Source organism: Sitophilus oryzae, unplaced genomic scaffold, assembly GCF_002938485.1.
Source record: "Sitophilus oryzae breed Bouriz unplaced genomic scaffold, Soryzae_2.0 scaffold_1899_pilon_pilon, whole genome shotgun sequence".
In the NCBI taxonomy this organism is placed as follows: domain Eukaryota; kingdom Metazoa; phylum Arthropoda; class Insecta; order Coleoptera; family Curculionidae; genus Sitophilus; species Sitophilus oryzae.
In genome coordinates, this window is record NW_022146611.1 from 208,331 (window position 1) to 227,347 (window position 19,017).

The following is a 19,017-nucleotide window of genomic DNA, read 5'->3' on the forward strand; positions in this document are numbered from 1 at the left end:
CTATATATTCAATATAAGAGGGCATATTAATTTATAGAAAAGATCGGAGGCAGTGATAGTAAGATAGTTTTTTTTTGCTGCAAAGGGGAAAAATCTTCAAAGGACTCTGTGGGTTGTTAGGTTCAGGTAGTGTGGTTTTTTACCCACAGCAGGTGGATTTTTACCCACTAAAAAAACACTTTGCGAAAACCAACTGCTGATAGAAGAGCGATGGAACCACCCATTCGATACTACTTCAGCACCCTCAGCATTGTCTATTTACCGTTTCAGTTACAGAATAACCCTTCTTTCCTGATTGTTGCAAGTATTTTCTCTGCTCTTTTTTGGCCCTTTTAAAATCCTCGCAACCCTCACATTCGGCGCTCCAGGCCAGCACAGATTCTCTTCACTACAGATTCCAGTATACGGGGGACAATGCTGTCCGTTGTCAGTCTCCCCCCCCTCCAAGATGCTCGAGAGACCTTAGTTCGTCGCTCCACTGCGGGCACCCAAAAAAGGTGTGCTCCACATTATCCACGTGGTCGCAGTAGTAACATCTTGGTGTGTTGGTTAATTTGAACCGATAGAAATGTGCTTCAAAGTACCCATAGCCTGATAGGATTTTTGTGAAGACGTTAAATTAACCTCGCCATGTGTTCTTTTGATCCAGCAGTCTTATTTATCAAGTGTCAAACCTTGGTCCATTGCCCCACATGCGTTTCCATCTCCCAACTCTCCTGCCATAGATCTAAAGTAAATTCCCTTTCTTCCAACTTTCCCCTCTTGTTCCTTCTCCATGCTCTGCCTCGCTCACCTGCGTATAATTCAATTGGTATGGTTCCTGAAATAATCTTCAGGGCATTTGTAGAAATTGTGCAGTAGGAACTGCATATTCGCACAGCAACCTTCCTCTGAAATTTTGTGATACAGCTGTTTGTATTTCTCACATTTTAAAGTTTTCTGCCAGACAAGTGCTATGTAAAGCAAAATTGTGTGGGTTACAGCACTAAACAGTTCTTCTGGTGCAAGCTCTAATTTTTTTACGTACATCCACTCCGCAATTCTTCCTATAGCAATATTTGCATCTGCTACCACCTGTCCTTTTGTTTTTGCACTAACTATATGACACAAAAGGTTACAGCAGGAGTGCTATGCAAGGTCATCGGTATATGCTACTAATTTCACGTTCTTTTGCATTTCTAGTCTAAGTACGTCGTAGTAATACAAATTCCAGAGGACAGAGCCGAGCAGAGGCCCTGCACAGACCCTGCGGAACTCCACATATCACGTCTATTTCGGAATTCTCAGTAATCTGCAGCTTTCTCTTTGAGAGATAGCTCGTATACGTTGTATACGTCTTAGGTAAGGTGCGATAAAATATGGCGAATAAAAAGTATTGAATACCAATGCATATATACCAATTCCATATCATTCACTCTGATTAGATGGCGAATAAAAAGTATTGAATTGAAGTCAATTCTATTCGTGCTTAAATAATAAAAACAACGTCAGTTTAGGGAATAAATAAAATTGAAACCTAACGTATTGCCACTGTCATAAATTCTACTAGTCATCCTGTATTGTTTACAAATTTGTCTATCAAATTGTTTATGAATTTACACAGGCACAAAGATAACGGCAAGGTTGGGAGTAGTTGCAGTTTGTGAAAAAAGGTGGTGGAAAAGTCAATAAATTTCAGCAAAATGTATTTTGGGGTGGTAGAATGTAAGTGAGTGGGAGTGGGGTTAATCACTACGACTTTACAGACCTATTGTCTCCCCGTTTCTTGAGTTATAACTCATCATACAGTCCCAGGGCTTTGACAAAAGCCAGTATCTGGGACGGTTTTATAGAGGGTAATTCTCCATCTCCAATAACAGTTGTACCTAAGTTCATGGCACGAATGGTTGTAACAGCAGGTACAATTTTAAGAACCTGACAACACTAGTTGGGAGTAGGTAACTAATACCAGAAATACTGCATAAGCGAGGACCGCGACACTGTGGAAATCGAAACCTCGATTACAAAATAGCGTTATTTTGTCGCGGTATTTTTCTGGAACGGTCGCTACTGTAACGCGACTCATGTGGAATCGGTATTCCCATCACTAGCCCACAGTAGCCAGAGCCGCACGAATCGCATGGACAAAAATGCGGCCAGCATTGTTGGGCTAGAATGATTTTCGATAAATGCGACTAGTGCTGCTGACGTCACACTCAATTCCTTCCACTCTACGTGGTAGCCGAAGAGGAGATTAGAAATTCAATATGCTAAGACAGTTCGCAAATTTTTCATGGCTCATGGTGAAAAAAATTTAGTTCATCCCCAATTAAATATGGAAATAATGTGGATTTTTGCAAATATTGTGAACCTATAACTTTCGATTCTTTCTCGTGATTTCTTCTTCTTCTATTAGCAAGGAGCTTATAATTATTTCTTGTTCGATATCATTCATTTTCGAGAAATATTAAAAACACGCTTATTACCGCAGACAGGACTCTGGAAGCGACTGATGAGAAATTCGATTGGCAAATACGGGTGTAGTAGGAACAAAAAGAAACAAAATAGCGAATAAAGCTCCGCGCGCACTGAATAGGTATCGGCGAGAGCGAGCGGTGCGAGAGGCGCGAGCGGCACGACCGGTCGGAATGTCGATTGTAGCCGCGCACTGGAGTCGCACGATCGACGGTCGAGAGTACGTCACCAGCATAAATTTGAGCATAGACGAGGAGAAGTTTATTCAAATTTAGTCAAATTCATTCGGCATTTCAAAAAATTATAAAGTATTATTACTATTTATATTTTTATGCAACTTTTTATATTTTGTGCTTTATGATGGAAATTGATATTATTTAGATCTTAACCAAACACACATTAACATATTTAGATCTTAACAAACCACATAAAATTAGTGAAAAAGAGTGGAAGATGGGGATAAAATATACTACATGACTCTTAGCTTGACCGATTTTAACAAATTTGGTATAACTCAAAAGGGTTTAATGTGTTCTTTAAAAACAAAGCTAGATATGAAAAATAGTCAAATAAAACTTCTATTTTTAGTTTTTTAATCTAAATAAGTGTCATTACAAACATTTATATATAGCTTTTATTTTAAGTTTTTAAAATCTTTGTTTTAAGTCAGTAGTAAATAAAAGGAAACTTGTGTTTACATTTTGTTTAATGATTGACGTTTCGACCAATTTTAATTCGGTCTTCTTCAGAATCTATAATATACGTATAAATAATTTTCTACGTTTGTGGTAAGAAAAAAATATATATTAAACACATTGTTAGTGATAAAATTGTATTTTATATTATAGATTCTAAGACCGAATTAAAATTAGTCGAAACGTCAATCATTAAACCAAATGTAAACACAAGTTTCGTTTTATTCATGCACTACTGACTTAAAACCAAGATTTTAAAAACTTAAAATATAATAAAAAAGTCAAAGAAAATTGAAAAAAGAAAAAATATAAATAGTTTTTATAGTACCGTATTATCGAAAAGGAACGGCATCAGCGATGACCATGAGATGAAGGTCGGTGCCATTTTATATGTAAATTTATATAGGAAATGTCATCAATCGTCATTTCCCATCCAACTGGACACCGTTTTTTTCTATCATACGGTAGATATATGTACAAATATTTTATTCAAACGTAAATATTATTTTCTCTATTTGTACCTTTTACGGAGCGATCAACATAGTAACATAGGATGACTATTTATCAGCTGTTATTACTAACGTCAAAACATGATAAGTTTTTTGACGATATTTAAATTCGATTTTCAAAATAATGTGAGATAATCAAAACGAGATGAGAAATAAATGGGTTTAATCGGAAGGTTTTCTAAGTCAGTTATTGAATAAGTGTAGTAAACAATATAGGTTACGTGCTTGTAAGAAATTTTTATAAAAAACCGCATATTAAGTATGATATGGCCTCGTACACTTTCGATTAATAATTCATCGGACATGTTTAATGCAAAACCGCTCCACTAAAAACAGTCGCTCGGAGTAGACTATTCGCCCCCTCCCATGCATTCTCTGATTTCGCCTGATGGCGCGAGTACCGCCGATAGCTCGAAGCGCACCGAGCGCACCGATCTAATGCGGTGCGCGGCCTTACATTTATTTCAACCTAAACTGAAAATTACGTGTCGCTCGCTCTCGCCGATACCTATTCAGTGTGCGCCGAGCTTAATGCGGCGCGTTCGGTACGGCTCAGTGTGCGCGGCAAGAAAAAAAAGTGCGATTCGTGCGGCGAGTGCGGCGCTGGTCAGTGTGCACGTACCTTTACGAAGTTGTCCTAGGTAGGAGAGTCGCGCGACTGAAGCGGCATCGCAAGCAATTGAAACATGTTGCGGGAGTCGCGCTCATCGCCCTCTGTTGTCGCACGTGTCGCCCGCTCGCTTTTGTCGCCCACGTTGGACAAAGCGTTAACCGTAAACGTCCAAAGGCGGGCATCATATATTTCCAAACTAAATGTATTAAAAGTTTCTACTAAAATTGTTCAGAACATCTCTCAAACGATCTGTACAATAGAGCAAATAAACTTTTTATTATACTTTTATATAGTTGCTTTTCTCGCCGTTTTATGATCTTTCGTGTTTATTCTAATACTTAACACTTGATTAGATTGTAACATTATCGTGCCATTATTAACTCAAACGTACTCTAGTCTACTTGACATTATCTTTAAGACTTGTATCAAAAGCGATTACGGACGACACCATATTAAACACCGTATTAACAGATAGATTACTAAAAGCTATTATTATTGTTTTACGTCTGTATATGAGTCGGGTCTTGATAATATCCCATTTTAGTAGGTTTGTTTAGTTGGATTATATTGGCAAGCTATCAAATATGCTGAAATAATTGCATATACGCTGTATATCCGAAGAAGACAACAGTGGTAAAGTTTAAGAATTCTCGCGAATAGGAATACGTACGTGATGTAGTAAACGGTTTATGGGACTGTTTAGAATAAGTTTTTTGAGAAAAGGTTAGTCTCATATAATATTTGTTTATTATGTTTATTACTTTAATATTTCGAAACGTACCTGTAAAGTATCAAAAAGTTTTTTGGTGTAATGTTAGTGATTGTCTAATTGTCGTTACAAATATTGCTGAAATATTTTTAAAATTAACCTTCTTTTTATCCATCTATTAATTATACTACATATATCGACATGTAATAAGTGTCTATAAATATACATATTATTCCGGGAGTAATTTTTATATAATTGTCGCCATAAAAATATAAACAATTTCATTTGATAAAACATATATAGATACGGGTAAATCAGATTATTGATAAAATTAAAAACTTTCTTGAAATGAAATCTTATAGGTATAAATATAGGCATGAGTATGAATTATTAAGAATGAGGTATGAAATATAATAACTTATTTGAATCTATCTATATATACAGTAGTACTTTTAGGATCGGGATTTCCTGGTTCTTTTGAGCCATACCGGAACTCGGCACTCAAATTCCTAGTACTTTCGGTATTTTTGAGACTCAATAACAATAATTAAAAAATCATTTTTTGTGACGTGCGAAAGTCTTTTGATACTTTCTAGTGGTCGAAATCAAACTCTTCTAAATGAGTAGTGATCTTTGATAAAATTGCTATTATCAGTAGTGATGCTATTTATAGTTCTTACTACTTTTTTCTTCTTTTTCTCATTTCTGTAGTTTAATAAAAAATAATTAAAACCTAAATATCATATTCTTTATTTAGTATAATCTTGTTCAATGTATTAGTTGTACCATACGATCGACAAAAAAAAACGGCGTGAAAGGTGACTGGCGAATAACTAAAGATGACTGGCTAATAACATTTCTATATTGAGTAAAAGTTATTTTTAAAGAAAATGGTATTGTAAACTTCAATCCATGACACTCTACATGGTTGTTTTCATAACGAAAATTTGATTCGAAATAGCAAGAATGTGGTACCAAACTATCTGCAAAAAATTCTTTTTTCAAATATGCTAATCGGCCATCTCCCTCTACTTACGTCACTGAAGTAGGTCAACAGAATTCTTCGTCTCGAAAAAGATATTAATACCTACACATGGTATATTTAGATTAGTCGTTAAGTATATAGATTTTAATTTATTGAAGTAAAATGAATCTTTTAGTGTTGTTCCGATGACGCTTTATATGAGATTTTTGAGTTTGAGACTCACTTCAATCCCTTTACTAAAATATGCTGGAATTAGTAGCGCACATTCTAAAAATATTTTGTTTGTCAATGTACATGGGATTTGTTTAGCTTCGTAGATCTGCAAGAATAACTTCATGTCATATCATATACCGAGTGGTTTTTTGAGATAGTGTTTTTCTTTGTATCACAAATATCGGTTGCGTCTCAAAAGTGGCTCACCACTATAACTTTTTTATTTTTTTAGATGAAAAAACTAGATTTGGTATATTAGTATCTGACATAAATTATAATAGATTGACGTATTTAATTGTTTTTGGTCATTTTCAGTTACACGGTCACATCTACGGTCAAATCTATTTTTCCAAGGCTGTTTGATTAAAAATGAGTATTTTTTACACAGCCAATGGCACTCTAGATTGAAATTTAAAAATCGATTTTTTTTAAAGCGAAGATGTCAAATGTTGACATACGATATGTCATTCTGTTCAGAGTAATTTTCTATGGAATAAAGTAGAACGTACCGATGGTTCCATTTAAAAATCAAAAGTTGTAGCCATTTCCGGTGAAACCGGAAATGACCAAAAACAATTGAAAGCGTCAATTAATCCTAATTTATGTCATATACTAACATACCAAATCTCGTTTTTTATCTGAAAAAATATAAAAAGTTATAAGGGTGAGTCACTTTTGAGACACACCCGGTATACCCTAACTCGAAGTAGTTACAAAAATATTACACAGCATAACAACATTATAACATTGATTAATATAGAAAACAAATTTCTTGCAATAGAGGTATATAATAAAATTATATAAGGATTCTTGCCACTTAACTGCTAATATAGAAATTTAATTCTGCGCTGTGTTTGTCATAATGCGGATCAACCTGCTCTCACTACCGGTTTCCGAGCCCTACTCCATCATCAGGGGAGCTTGGGAGATCCACAAAATGACAACCACAGCGCAGAGATAGTTAATTCCGACTTGTCGGAAAGTATCGGTTAGATATTAAGTCCCGAACGGGAGATAGCGGCCTGCGTGCAATGGTAATGGTAGTACTTTCGTACCACCGAGGCGCACTATCGATAGTAAAAGGATGGTAAAAGGCTTTTTTTTCAGGCAAGCCAAATTATAAAATAGAAAACAAATTTCTTGCAGTAGAGGTATATAATAAAATTATATAAATTATATTTTATAATTTGGCTTGCCTGAAAAAAAAGCCTTTTACCATCCTTTTACTATCGATAGTTGCGCCTCGGTGGTACGAAAGTACTACCATTGCACGCAGGCCGCTATCTCCCGTTCGGGACTTAATATCTAACCGATACTTTCCGACAAGTCGGAATTAACTATCTCTGCGCTGTGGTTGTCATTTTGTGGATCTCCCAAGTTCACCTGATGATGGAGTAGGGCTCCGAAACCGGTAGTGAGAGCAGGTTGATCCGCATTATGACAAACACAGCGTAGAATTAAATTTCTATATTAGCAGTTAAATGGCAAGAATCCTTATATAATTTTATTGATTAATATGTTGTAGATATGAGCATTTTTTGGTGAAATTAAAATATTTATTATAACAGGGTGAGTTTTCTACGATGTTCTCTATGGAAACTACTGGAGCTAGAAAGTTGGAAAGAATTGCAGTTTTGTGAGGAAAAATATATGCGCCATTCGGATTTTTGAAAAAGTTTATGGTTTCCTAGATATTTTGAAAAAAACAAATTTTGGCTATTTTAAAAATGTTCCCTAATTTCATTATAGTTTATTTTAGACTCGATTTTAGACAAAAAGTTTTCAGATAAAAGTTGTAGTTAATGTAAAACCTGTCATTTTTGATATTTGACACAAACATATGTTTTTTTAAATGGAAACCATAGTTGGCCATGACTTCATAAAAAACGCCATTTTTTAAGCTTTTCAGCGACACTCACCCTGTATATTGGGAATTATATCAGAGAAGTAAGGCGAATTATTATATTCACAGCATTACTGTTTTCAAAATTAACTTTGCCATATATACATTTAACAATTTTATTTTTTCTTCAGCAAGTTATTTGTTCATGATATTGACCTTTTTATAAAATAATAAAATAAAAATTTTCCTCAATACTGCCATTTGCCAGTTATTATATATTTATGCACCTTTTCAGAAATTTCTGCTCCCTTTTATTTCATACTCTGAACTACTTCAAACTTTAATAACAAACGAAAGCTTATTTTAAAAGTAAATTTTAATAAACTTTTTCATTATTTACCTTTAATGTCTGCGTTTGGGTTTTTTTAGTTTTGACTGTAATAACTACCAAATGGTACTGGAGAAATTTTTATTAGAATGTTTAATAACTGCAATCTGCAGTTAGGTAACCGCTCCGGAGGTATTTAATAGGAAAATGTAATAGAAGGGTAATTACCTTTGGCCAGGGGCGCATATACGGGAGGAGTAATGGGGGTAATTACTCCTCCCATGAACCCATGGAAGTAATTTATAAATACGATAAAATGTGGCATAATATTAATAATACCAATGGAAATAGAAAATCCAGGATAACGTTTATTTTCTTTCAGAATCACAATATCTTCCAGAGTAAATTTAATTTAAATCTAGTAATTTACTTAAATATTGCCCACTACCCTTCCGGACTCAATCTCTAGATGCGCCACTGCCTATAGTAATTATGAAATTACTTTTTCACACAAAACGAGTTTTTAATTACCAATCGTGATTATCGATTGTTAATACATCGTTGTTATTATACTAATTTATTGATCATTTATATGCAGCTGAAACAAGTCAGTTTTAAAAAGACTTAAGTCTTAAGTCATTTCTAAAATCAAAATGATTTAAGTCTATGTCAAATTAAACATAAAGTTCAAATGATTTAAGGCTTAAGTCTTTCGGCCGTATTCATAGTCGAGCGCCAGCCGCCCGCCGAAAAGAAGCGCTCGCCGAAGATTTCTCCGGCGAGCGCTTCGATATCGGGAGAGAAAAAAAGCTCTTTCATAGTCGGTCTTTCAAAATGACGGCGCTTCGCCGACAAAATTTCACTTCGGTTGGAGTGTTTTAACAACAGGGAACATGTTTTCTTCCTTTTTCACAAAATCGGTTGTACGAACTTTAACATTCTCTAAATATTTAAATATTTTATTGATATTGGGTAATTTAAATATTTTATTGATGTGTCCATTATTTTGTTATAATTCGTTTTAAAGTAATGAATAATATCTTCGTAATCCTTCACTTATAGTAAAAAGATTTACAATTTTTTATATACATATTTTTTTGGCTAGGTATATTTTTGGGTCATAATAAAAAGGATATTAAGTTAATAATTTACATAATAGGGAATTCCATAGGTCTGTTTGGTTATTTGAAAGTTTTATGGATTCGTTTTTATTACGTTTATAATTTTTTATAGACCTTAACCTTAACCTATTGGTGCTGTGCTAAGGATTTTAAAATTATTTTAAGGGAAAATATGACCAGAGTAGAAGTAATTAATATTTTTAAATTGACTCTATTTTTGTTTTGTGTAGATGACTGATGTTTTGTGAATTTGGTATATTTTTTCCATCAGTTTGTGTAAATTACAAAGAGAATTAATGTAATAAACGAAAAAACAATAGGAAAAATAAAAAATTATAAACATAACAAAAACAAAACGATAAAACATTTAAATGGTCAAATAGACGGACGGAATTCATAATGAATAATAGCCTCAAAAATACGTATGTCATCGTTCTCGTCGATTTCTGCATTTAATTGTACATTTAATCGTCACAATATTATAAATATCCATAATTAATTCAGTTTGTTTTGTGCTTCTTTCAACTAGTAAAATAAACCAGACTAAACTGGCGGGCCGCCCAGAGATGGTAAGGACATGCTCCAGTCGCCGGCCGAAAATCACCGGATGGGGTTTAAACTGCGCAAGTGTTCTTCGCCTGGAGATCGACTATGAAACGGAAAAAAAATGCTTATCCAACCGCCCGCCGGCGAGAGAGCGGTTACTCTATATGATGGATGTGGGCACGCGTTAAGGTTGTCGCCCACTAGACCGCTGCGCGGCGCGGCGCTGGGAAGAGTATTTTTTCCGGCTGCGAAGGAACTGCGCCCACTATAGCGCGCTTTTGAAACGCGGCAACGCTATTTAGTTATAGTCGAAGTGTTTTTTACTTACTGTAGTTTAGTTTTTAAAGCAATGAGTTCAAGTACGGCGAAAACGTATTTTTTGTGCTCTTCTAACAGGAAGAGGGGGTAAGGGAAAAGTTTGGACTCATACGATTAAAAAAAAAGAAAGAAGTTTGGAGAATTTTACCATCTTTTTCCAGATTTAATAAAAGACAAGATCATTTTTTTCAGTATTACAAAATATAAAGGAAACATTTTACGCAGTCCTCAATTGAGGGTTTTAGAAGCAAAACACTGAGTATCTCTACTCATCATATTTTTTCAGAAGAGACAAATTACTAATACTTTTGATAATTCTTATTTATTCTGATGTGTATATTAGTTATGTGGTGAAAAAACCCTGATCTTTTTTATATATTTAGGTAATTAGAATTTAAAAATTGGAGATTGTCACTTTTGTTAAAAAGTGGAGATTGCCGGTTTTGCCTCTACACCCCTCAATTATATTAAATCTTTGATAGAAAGGCATTTCGTCCATCTGTCTCTAGTGAGGGAAGACTATAAATAAAATTTATCATATTCCTTTATGAAAATCGATTTGCCTAATTTACCTTTAAAAATACAATTCTACCAGTGATACGTATCACTAGTTCCTAGTCAAAAAGCCAACTGAAAAGACTCGAATGCAAAATTATTTCCCTTGTGAGTACGCACACTGCAACGCGTCAAAACGCGGGAGACGGAAAAAAGTTGCTAGAGAAGTCTTCCGACTTCTTGACGGAAATCCCGCGGCGCGCTTCTGCGCTGCGCGCTCTAGTGTGCGTTGGTCCATTTAAATACATGGCAAGCAGACAAAAGAAATTTCCACATGGCGCCGCGCCGCGTCGCGCCGCGTTCTAGTGGGCGACAACCTTTACTCGGAGAGCGCTTGACTCTGAAATAAGAACGAAGAATTTCGGAAAAGCTTCCGCCAACGGGCGGCTGGCGATCGACTATGAATACGGCCGTTTGACTTATGTCATTTTAATTCGAGTTAAGTCATTTTTATAAAGACTTATAATCAATATAACTTTATTTAAGTGGTTTTTATGACTTAAGTCTATATTTTTGACTTAAAACATGATGATCTGCAAGTTAAGTCAGTAAAATCACCTAAATCAATATAATTATCCTCAAGGCATTACAACCAGAATTCAATTTAAGTACTTTTTTTTTAAATGTTAGTCTTAATTTTCTTGTATTACCAATAAGAGGTGATTTTCTTACTAAGTAAATTATCATATTATTAATTTACTGTAGATACAGATGAGAATAAAACAAAACGATTTATTTTCAGGGTAACTAATATAATCAACAATAAAAAATAAACCTAAAAGCATAACTTATATGAAATAAAATTGTATGGTACTTTGTATAGGATGACCCATTTTCGCGTGTTTTAGTTATGTTTGGCTTCTCGTTTATGAGCAGAAGTACAAAGATGCGGTTTTCACATAAAGCTATATATACCTTAACTATGCTGCTTTTTTATGAAACTAAAAATGGTACACACATATTATTTGTCCTAGTCCTAGCCCTCTTAGTTCCTGAAATACAGAGCAAAATTGAAATTGTTACATTTTTAGACTCCCCTCATATCTCGGTCATTAGAACATATCGAAAAGATGAAAATCGAGCTCCATAGAGATTTCCAAGTAAAATTCAGTGGCGCAACTAAAACCAAGATACGAAGAGGCTCGAAAAATGCAACATTTTAAAATTCGCCTTGTATTTCAGGAACTAAGAAGACTAGGTGTGTACTATACTAGGGGTGTAAAAAAATGCTGCTGTTAAAAATTTATCATAAAAATATATAAAAATCTGACGTAAGCCTTTTATAAAACTTTAAGACTTAAATCTTAAGTTTTTTATAAAAATATTTAACTATTTTTAGTGACTTAAGTCTTTCCTAAAAAGACTTAAATCTTTTTCTACTTTGGAATAAAGATTTACATCACAAATCATTTTGAAAAAGACTTAAATCTTAAGTAAGTGTCAGTCGTAAGTCAGATTGCGAAAAATGACCTGAATGAATCTGAAAATCTCTAAAATGACTTAAGTCATTAAAATTATTTAAATCAAAGAAAAACTTAAGTTTTCTGTCAGCTTGCAGCTCTGTCTATATGTCAAATTAAAGCTGTTTTTATACTGTGCATGTTGTCATAAGGATGCCTGTAAAAAAGTTGTCGCAAATAAGGGCTCCCACGGTTCAAAGTCGTTCCTAATACTTTATACGGGCCCGGCAACAGGTTATTTTTTTTCAAACGTTTTTTTTTCAAACAAATAATTTTTTAAAATTAAAAAAATTAAAATTTTTTGCTTCACCCGGATCTTAGATTAATACAAATTGACTTTCATTTTTTAAATCCGCTTTATAAACCTCATTATCTCAATAGAATTAGTGATATTGGTAGATTACACTGAATGACTTCTGAACCCTCCATTTATACACTTAAGGAATTTTAAATTCTAATATTATTATTATAATTTAAAGTACCTATACCTTGTAACCTATATACTGTAATTTATTTAACAAGATTCAAAGTTATTTAAAGAGTATAGATTGTCTTATTTGTGTAAAACAAAAAAGAACAGAAAAAGATACTAATTTTAAATGTGGTAGAGTATGAATTATAGTTAGGGGTTGGAACCTTTGGCGTTACACAGCAAAATAAAACACTAAATCGCCACAATACACCAAAACACTTTTACTTTTTACACTTGACGCGCGTTTCGCTAACCATGTTAGCATCATTATCAGATGATTAAAACTTTTTAAAAAGAAGTTTACCGTTTAATACGGGAATTAAAAAAAACAACAAAATTATATTTCATTCATTAGCCTTACTTAACCAGTTTCCAATTCTATTTTATTAATATTTTGTTTAGCTACTCCTGATACTGAAAAATGATGATATTTTTCGTTAAATGCTTCAATAACCCGACGATAGCTCTTTTTTTCTTTTCCGTTACAATGAACTAAATAAATTTTGTGCTACTTATCATTTTAAACAGAAAAACATGACGTTAATTAAAATTAATAATCATCTCAAAGAATGAAAACCAAAGATGAAAACTAAATGAATTACCATAGAAACGCGATGTTTAAAATATGAACTTAAAATTCAACCACATTTTCATATTTTTTAATTATTCTCTAAAACGGTAAGGAAATTTGAAAACAGTATAAACGAAATTAGCCATTTTGGAACAGGCAAAAACTTGTTAAGACGATCAGGGTATATACTCTTGATTGGTATTTGCAATCTGATTAGACACAATCAACTTAAACATTAAATTAGATAAAAACGTCAGTAGGCGTCTGTCAATATATCAACTAAACCTTTGAATAAGAAGACTAAGGAATGAGCATAATGCTATCCATGTATTCATGCATGGTGGGCGGAAAAAGCACCATAAAAGCACTCTAGGGTGGGGATCCTTGACAGTTCTGTTTGACGATTCATTTGACACATTTGAATTTGATTTGAAATTTTGTGGATTTGTCAGTCTTTACGGAGCTTATTTTATGTTATTTATTATTTATTCTACTACTGATAGTTGTATAAAGGTAGTAAATCTAGATGGAAATTGTGGCAGCACTTAAATTAACAATGACACTATCGCGATTTATCGAAAAAGACTCTAAAATAGTTGGTTGTGTAGCGTGCGGTAGATCTCGGCAAAAATTGAGTGAAATAATGGAACAACTTTTCGCTAGTAAGTGACTATATAATATACATACGTGTAGGAAACCGATCATTTATGAAATTCCCTTAAATTAACTAAATTATATATTTTTCTTGCATTTTAGCTTTTATTTATTACTTGTCAAAGATTTAGATGTCAAAGAATTTAGATACGTTAATTTGACTTACCTGCTTCAGTAGCGTATCGGATTTGTGGTAATAAATACTTATTATAATTTATCTGTTTTTATTAGAATTATATATTTTTATAACAATTTTAATAACTACTAACATTTATTCACAACGTAAAATAAAACAACAAATTATTGAGTCTACCCCACGTCTACCCTACATCATAGTTTTACATTTTTTAAATAAAATTAGAACGACACTGATAAACCGGAATTTAAGTCGGCCATATTTGAGACCCATCGGGGTGTACCTAAGATTTTTGATATGCTCCTTCCTTAGTCTTCTTATTCAAAGAACTAAACCTAATAATATGACACACAATAGACATTATCATAAGCAGGTTTGTTCCAACGTAGCAGAGAACCTTTCTTGGTACGGTTAGGCTTATGCGCAGTAGAGAAAATGCGTTCCATCAACGACAAAATCGTTTAGCGAACGATAACTTTTGTGTTCCATTTAGAATTGCAATAGTTGTTGTGCAAATATGATGAGTGGCAAAGAGGACAGTGATATTGAGTATGTTGATACCACAGAAGATGATTTGAAACTTTTGTTAAACAAAGCAAAATAAATCAAATAAATTCAATAATCGGTAAATATATCCAATAAAATAGAAAATTCGAAATTTACCTATATCTAATAATATAGAAAATACAGGGTAGTCCGACCTGTATTCCGGAAACTTCAGCAGCATATTCTACAGATAAAAATAGGTAAAAAAGTTCATATAAATGTATATCCAAAAATGCATTATCTCCGGAACTAAAGAGATACATAGAAGTTTCATTTTTATTTCGATTTTGTACAAATAATTTCTGAAGTAACGTCAATATGTGGATGAAAATTGGTGTCTGGGAGTTTTTTGACATGAAAATGTTGATTTTTGATGTCAATATGACTCCTACTTGTGGAGGACGCCACCTACATAGTTTTTAACTGGTTTGAAGAGTAATAACTTTTCGTACGTACTTATATAAAACTACTGAGTAAAAAATTATATATTTACTACGTTTTTTACGTAAAAAAAGGTCTCTTGGTAAAAATCGCCACGAGTAATGGTTCTCGAGATCTTTAGAATCGAAGTTATCAATACCTGTCATCATTGACATAAATTAAACATGTTGACTAAATAGTTATTATACTGAAATCATAAATTTGATATGTTTTTGTGTCAAAAGTTTAACAGAAACTGTTTTCTCATCATTTTCTTGAAGAAAAAATTATGATTAATTTAAAAAAATTAAAAAGTCACAAATTTATAATTTTAGTCAAATAACTATCTACTCAGCACGTTTATTTTTTGTCAGTAATGCCATGTATTGATTACTTCCATTCTAAATATCTTGAGAACGGTTGCTCGTAGCGATTTTTACAAAGAGACATTTTTTACGCGGAAAATCACGGAAATGTATTTTTTCACTCAGTAGTTTTATACAGGTACGGACGGAAAGTTATTACCTATCAAAACAGTTAAAACACATATAGGTGACGCCCCCTACAAATAGGAGTCATATTGACATCAAAATCAAATTTCTCGTGCAAAAAAACTTCCAGACATCCCAATATTAAAGTTACTTCAGAAATTATTTGGAAAAAATCGAAATAAAAATGAAACTTCTACACCCTGTATCTAAGCATTTTCGGGCATATGTTTATACGAACTTTTTGACTTATTTTTATCTGCAGAATATGCTGCCGAAGTTTCCGGAATACAGTTGGGACCACCCTATATCTAATCTATTTTAATAATTAAAAATTAGGTTTTGAATTTGTTTCCAAAATCAGTTCAAAAACCGTTTCAAATTAAATGTGAATTTTGGTATTGTAACAGAACTGTCCAAGTGTACAAATCCGATGCCGGCAATCCCAATTACCGTTCTAGAATAACCTTTATTTTAAAATGCGCAAACCCGTTTACTATAGGTTTGTTCCAACACAGAAATTTGTACCGTTCTTAATTATTATTATTATCTTTTTTAGCAGGACAGGATTTTTTTTCCCGAGAATGATGGTCATCGGCTACCAAGGAGCAAGATTGACACATCAACCAAACTATTGATTTAGAAACGACCTCACTACGTGCATAGAGTCAAGAAGGACGGATTTTTGCATTGTACGGTAAGTGGTATGTGGTTTGTAATTGAGCTGTAATTTCTGTATTATTAATCCGGTAAATGATGTAGATAAGCAATTGTGATTGATTAAAATTTTATTTTAAGATGAAAGTTTTGTTAAAAGACATTCTGAGAATTCCAATAATGAATTGAATAATGACAAGACAAGTGACATCTGTCTAAAAAAGACAGCGATTTAGAGTGACAATTTCGATTATGTAAAAGAAATACATATTCTAAGTTTACTGGTTGCCTAGCGATTTACATAATTTTAAAATAAATCCCCAACATAAATAATGAACAAAACATTTAAACAAAAACAGACTACAGACGGTTTTATATTAACTCTATTTTTTTTGAAGTTTATAAAAATTATTAATAAAATAATATACCGGGTAGTGCATCGTCGGACGGGACATAGGAAATCCCATGTAAATTTTAATGGGGTCAATTATTGGCTTCCCTAATTATTTTAGAGAATAATTCTATTTAGGTTCATTGAAGAGCACTAAAACCCACATTCAAAAGAATAACTTCAGATATTTTTGATTAGCTCGTTTACGAGTTATCGCCGATTTCTTTTTAAATATTTCTCCTTTCTTATGGCCCTGTATTTACTTATGAGCACCAGTCAAGGTAAAAGATAACTGTCAAATGAAGTTGTCATTTCAGAAATTTACCTATTTAGTGCTTTATTATTAATGAAAACTCATTCCTATGTCGGAAATCTTAAAGATTATAAATACAAATTAATATGAATTAAAGTAAAATAAAGTAATCAATTACAAAGTTAATTATAGTATTATTACAATATTCAATAACTTACTAATTTAGGTACTATTAAATTGTTAGAACTTTAGGATTTAAGATGTTCAAATATTCCTCCATCGACTGCTAGACAATAACCCAGGCGATCATAAAATTATCTTCTTACATTCGCTAGTTGGTAAACTGAAATTCTATTGCATTCGGCAGAAGTAGCATTTTTTAACTCGTCTAGATTTGGGTATTTTTATCCTGGTATATCCTGTTTTTTAAATGGCCCCAGAGAAAGAAATCATTTGGCGAAATATCAGGAGACCTTGCTGGCCAATTTACTGTATGATTTAGGCTAATAACGTTTCCGTTAAAACTATTGTTTAAATATTCCCGAACAGGGTACTATGTGTCGGGCAGCCATCCATTTGGTACCAAACTTCCTGATTTTCAAGCAGGTAAAATATGATTTTCGAATAGTTCCAAATAATATTCTGTATTTAAATTTCGCGTAAGAAATAATGACCCGATAATATTGTGTCCGAATATCCCTGCCCAAACATTTACTTTCTGTGGATATTGCGTCCTTGTTTCGACAAACCTGTGTTGGTTTTCTTTGTTCCAGTAGCGATAATTTTGAATATTGAGTTCATTATTTAAGGTAAACGTGCATTCGTTAGTGAAACATATGTTTTTTAAAAATTTACTATCCGTGTTTGCTCTTTCCATCATATCAAAACAAAACGCCTGCCGCCGTATTTCGTCCCCATCACGTAGCTCTTGGTGCTTTTCATATTTGAAGGAATAGTATTTCTGTCGTTTCTACATTCGAAACGCTGTAGTGTCATCTATTTCTATTTCATCCTCAAGTTTCCTTGTGCTGATCTTTCCATCAACTCTTCCACGCACAATAAAACTTCCAAGTCGGTATCATTTCTTGCATCTTCTCTTTGTTCCTGCCTTGCCTCACTTCTGCAGTTATTTATTAGGGTACCTGTGGTCTCAAATTTCTGGATATTCCTTGCGATTGTAGATTTTTCAGGTATCGGTCTATTCGGATACAGAGTCCGACACCTTTTGATAACTATTTCCGTGATAATACCATTTAATCATCAATACTTTTTCTTCGGTAGTGTAATTCATGGCTAATATTTTCGATGTAGGTATGAGTTTTTAATAATAATAATAAAGCTCTAAATAGATAAGTTTCTGAAATGACAACTTCATTTGACAGTTATGTTTTACCTTGACTGGTGCTCATAAGTAAATACAGGGCCATAAGAAAGGAGAAATATACTCTGTTTTTTTTCTCAGGTAAGATTTCGACAGACGATGACAGAAGAAAAGCAGATGACGTCCCATACCAATCTATTTATTTTACTAAAAAAAGTTTCTAATAATTTTTAAGTTATCTATGGATGGGTTTAAATATAAATCCGTCATGCGTCGTGTCTTGTTGTTTTTAACCAGTTTTATTGGTTTATTTAAAAAATGACAGATCGTATTTCAATTTTATTGGTTTGACGGAACGATGAACGATAAACGGACGCCGATGCGTATGAACTCGCCTTTAGATTTTTGTCATTTTTGACACTTGTCAAAGTCTTGCCAAATTATAGGTTATAATTTTGTGTCAACTTTTGTTAAATACCCTGCGTTTTGGAAGATGATGCATTTTGATTCGTATTACGTGTGTTTTGTGTCTTTTGAAGTCAAGTGGAGGAAAAATCGAGTGAAAATTAACTGTAGACCCAGAGCACAGTTTATGGTTAATACTCGCTACCCAGGCAGAAAGTCTTATACACCAATGAAGTTGCCATCGTTAAAGTTTGTATACCATCTCGTCGTAGATAAGTACATCTCATATATGGTAGAAGGATCAAACTAAACACATACTAAAAACTGGAGTAGCTGTAAAATATCGACATCACA

General features: G+C 33.2%; 2 protein-coding genes across 5 annotated transcripts in view; one reads left to right on the forward strand and one right to left on the reverse strand.

Moving 5' to 3' along the window:
* The window catches only part of LOC115883421 (orexin receptor type 1-like), a 452,630-nt gene that overhangs the window by 173,184 nt on the left and 260,429 nt on the right, over positions 1–19,017 (reverse strand). The window lies entirely within an intron of this gene.
* LOC115883414 overlaps positions 4,648–19,017 on the forward strand; it is a 31,635-nt gene continuing 17,265 nt past the window's right edge. Inside the window, exons 1-3 of one of the 4 annotated variants that reach the window (XR_004050379.1) lie at positions 14,504–14,807; positions 16,047–16,138; positions 16,199–16,333. The gene's annotated coding sequence lies outside the window, so the exon portion shown is untranslated. Of the gene's footprint in view, positions 4,995–14,503; positions 14,808–16,046; positions 16,139–16,195; positions 16,334–19,017 lie in introns of those variants that run through there. The other 3 variants (XR_004050377.1, XR_004050378.1, XM_030901774.1) reach the window with 3 other exon arrangements.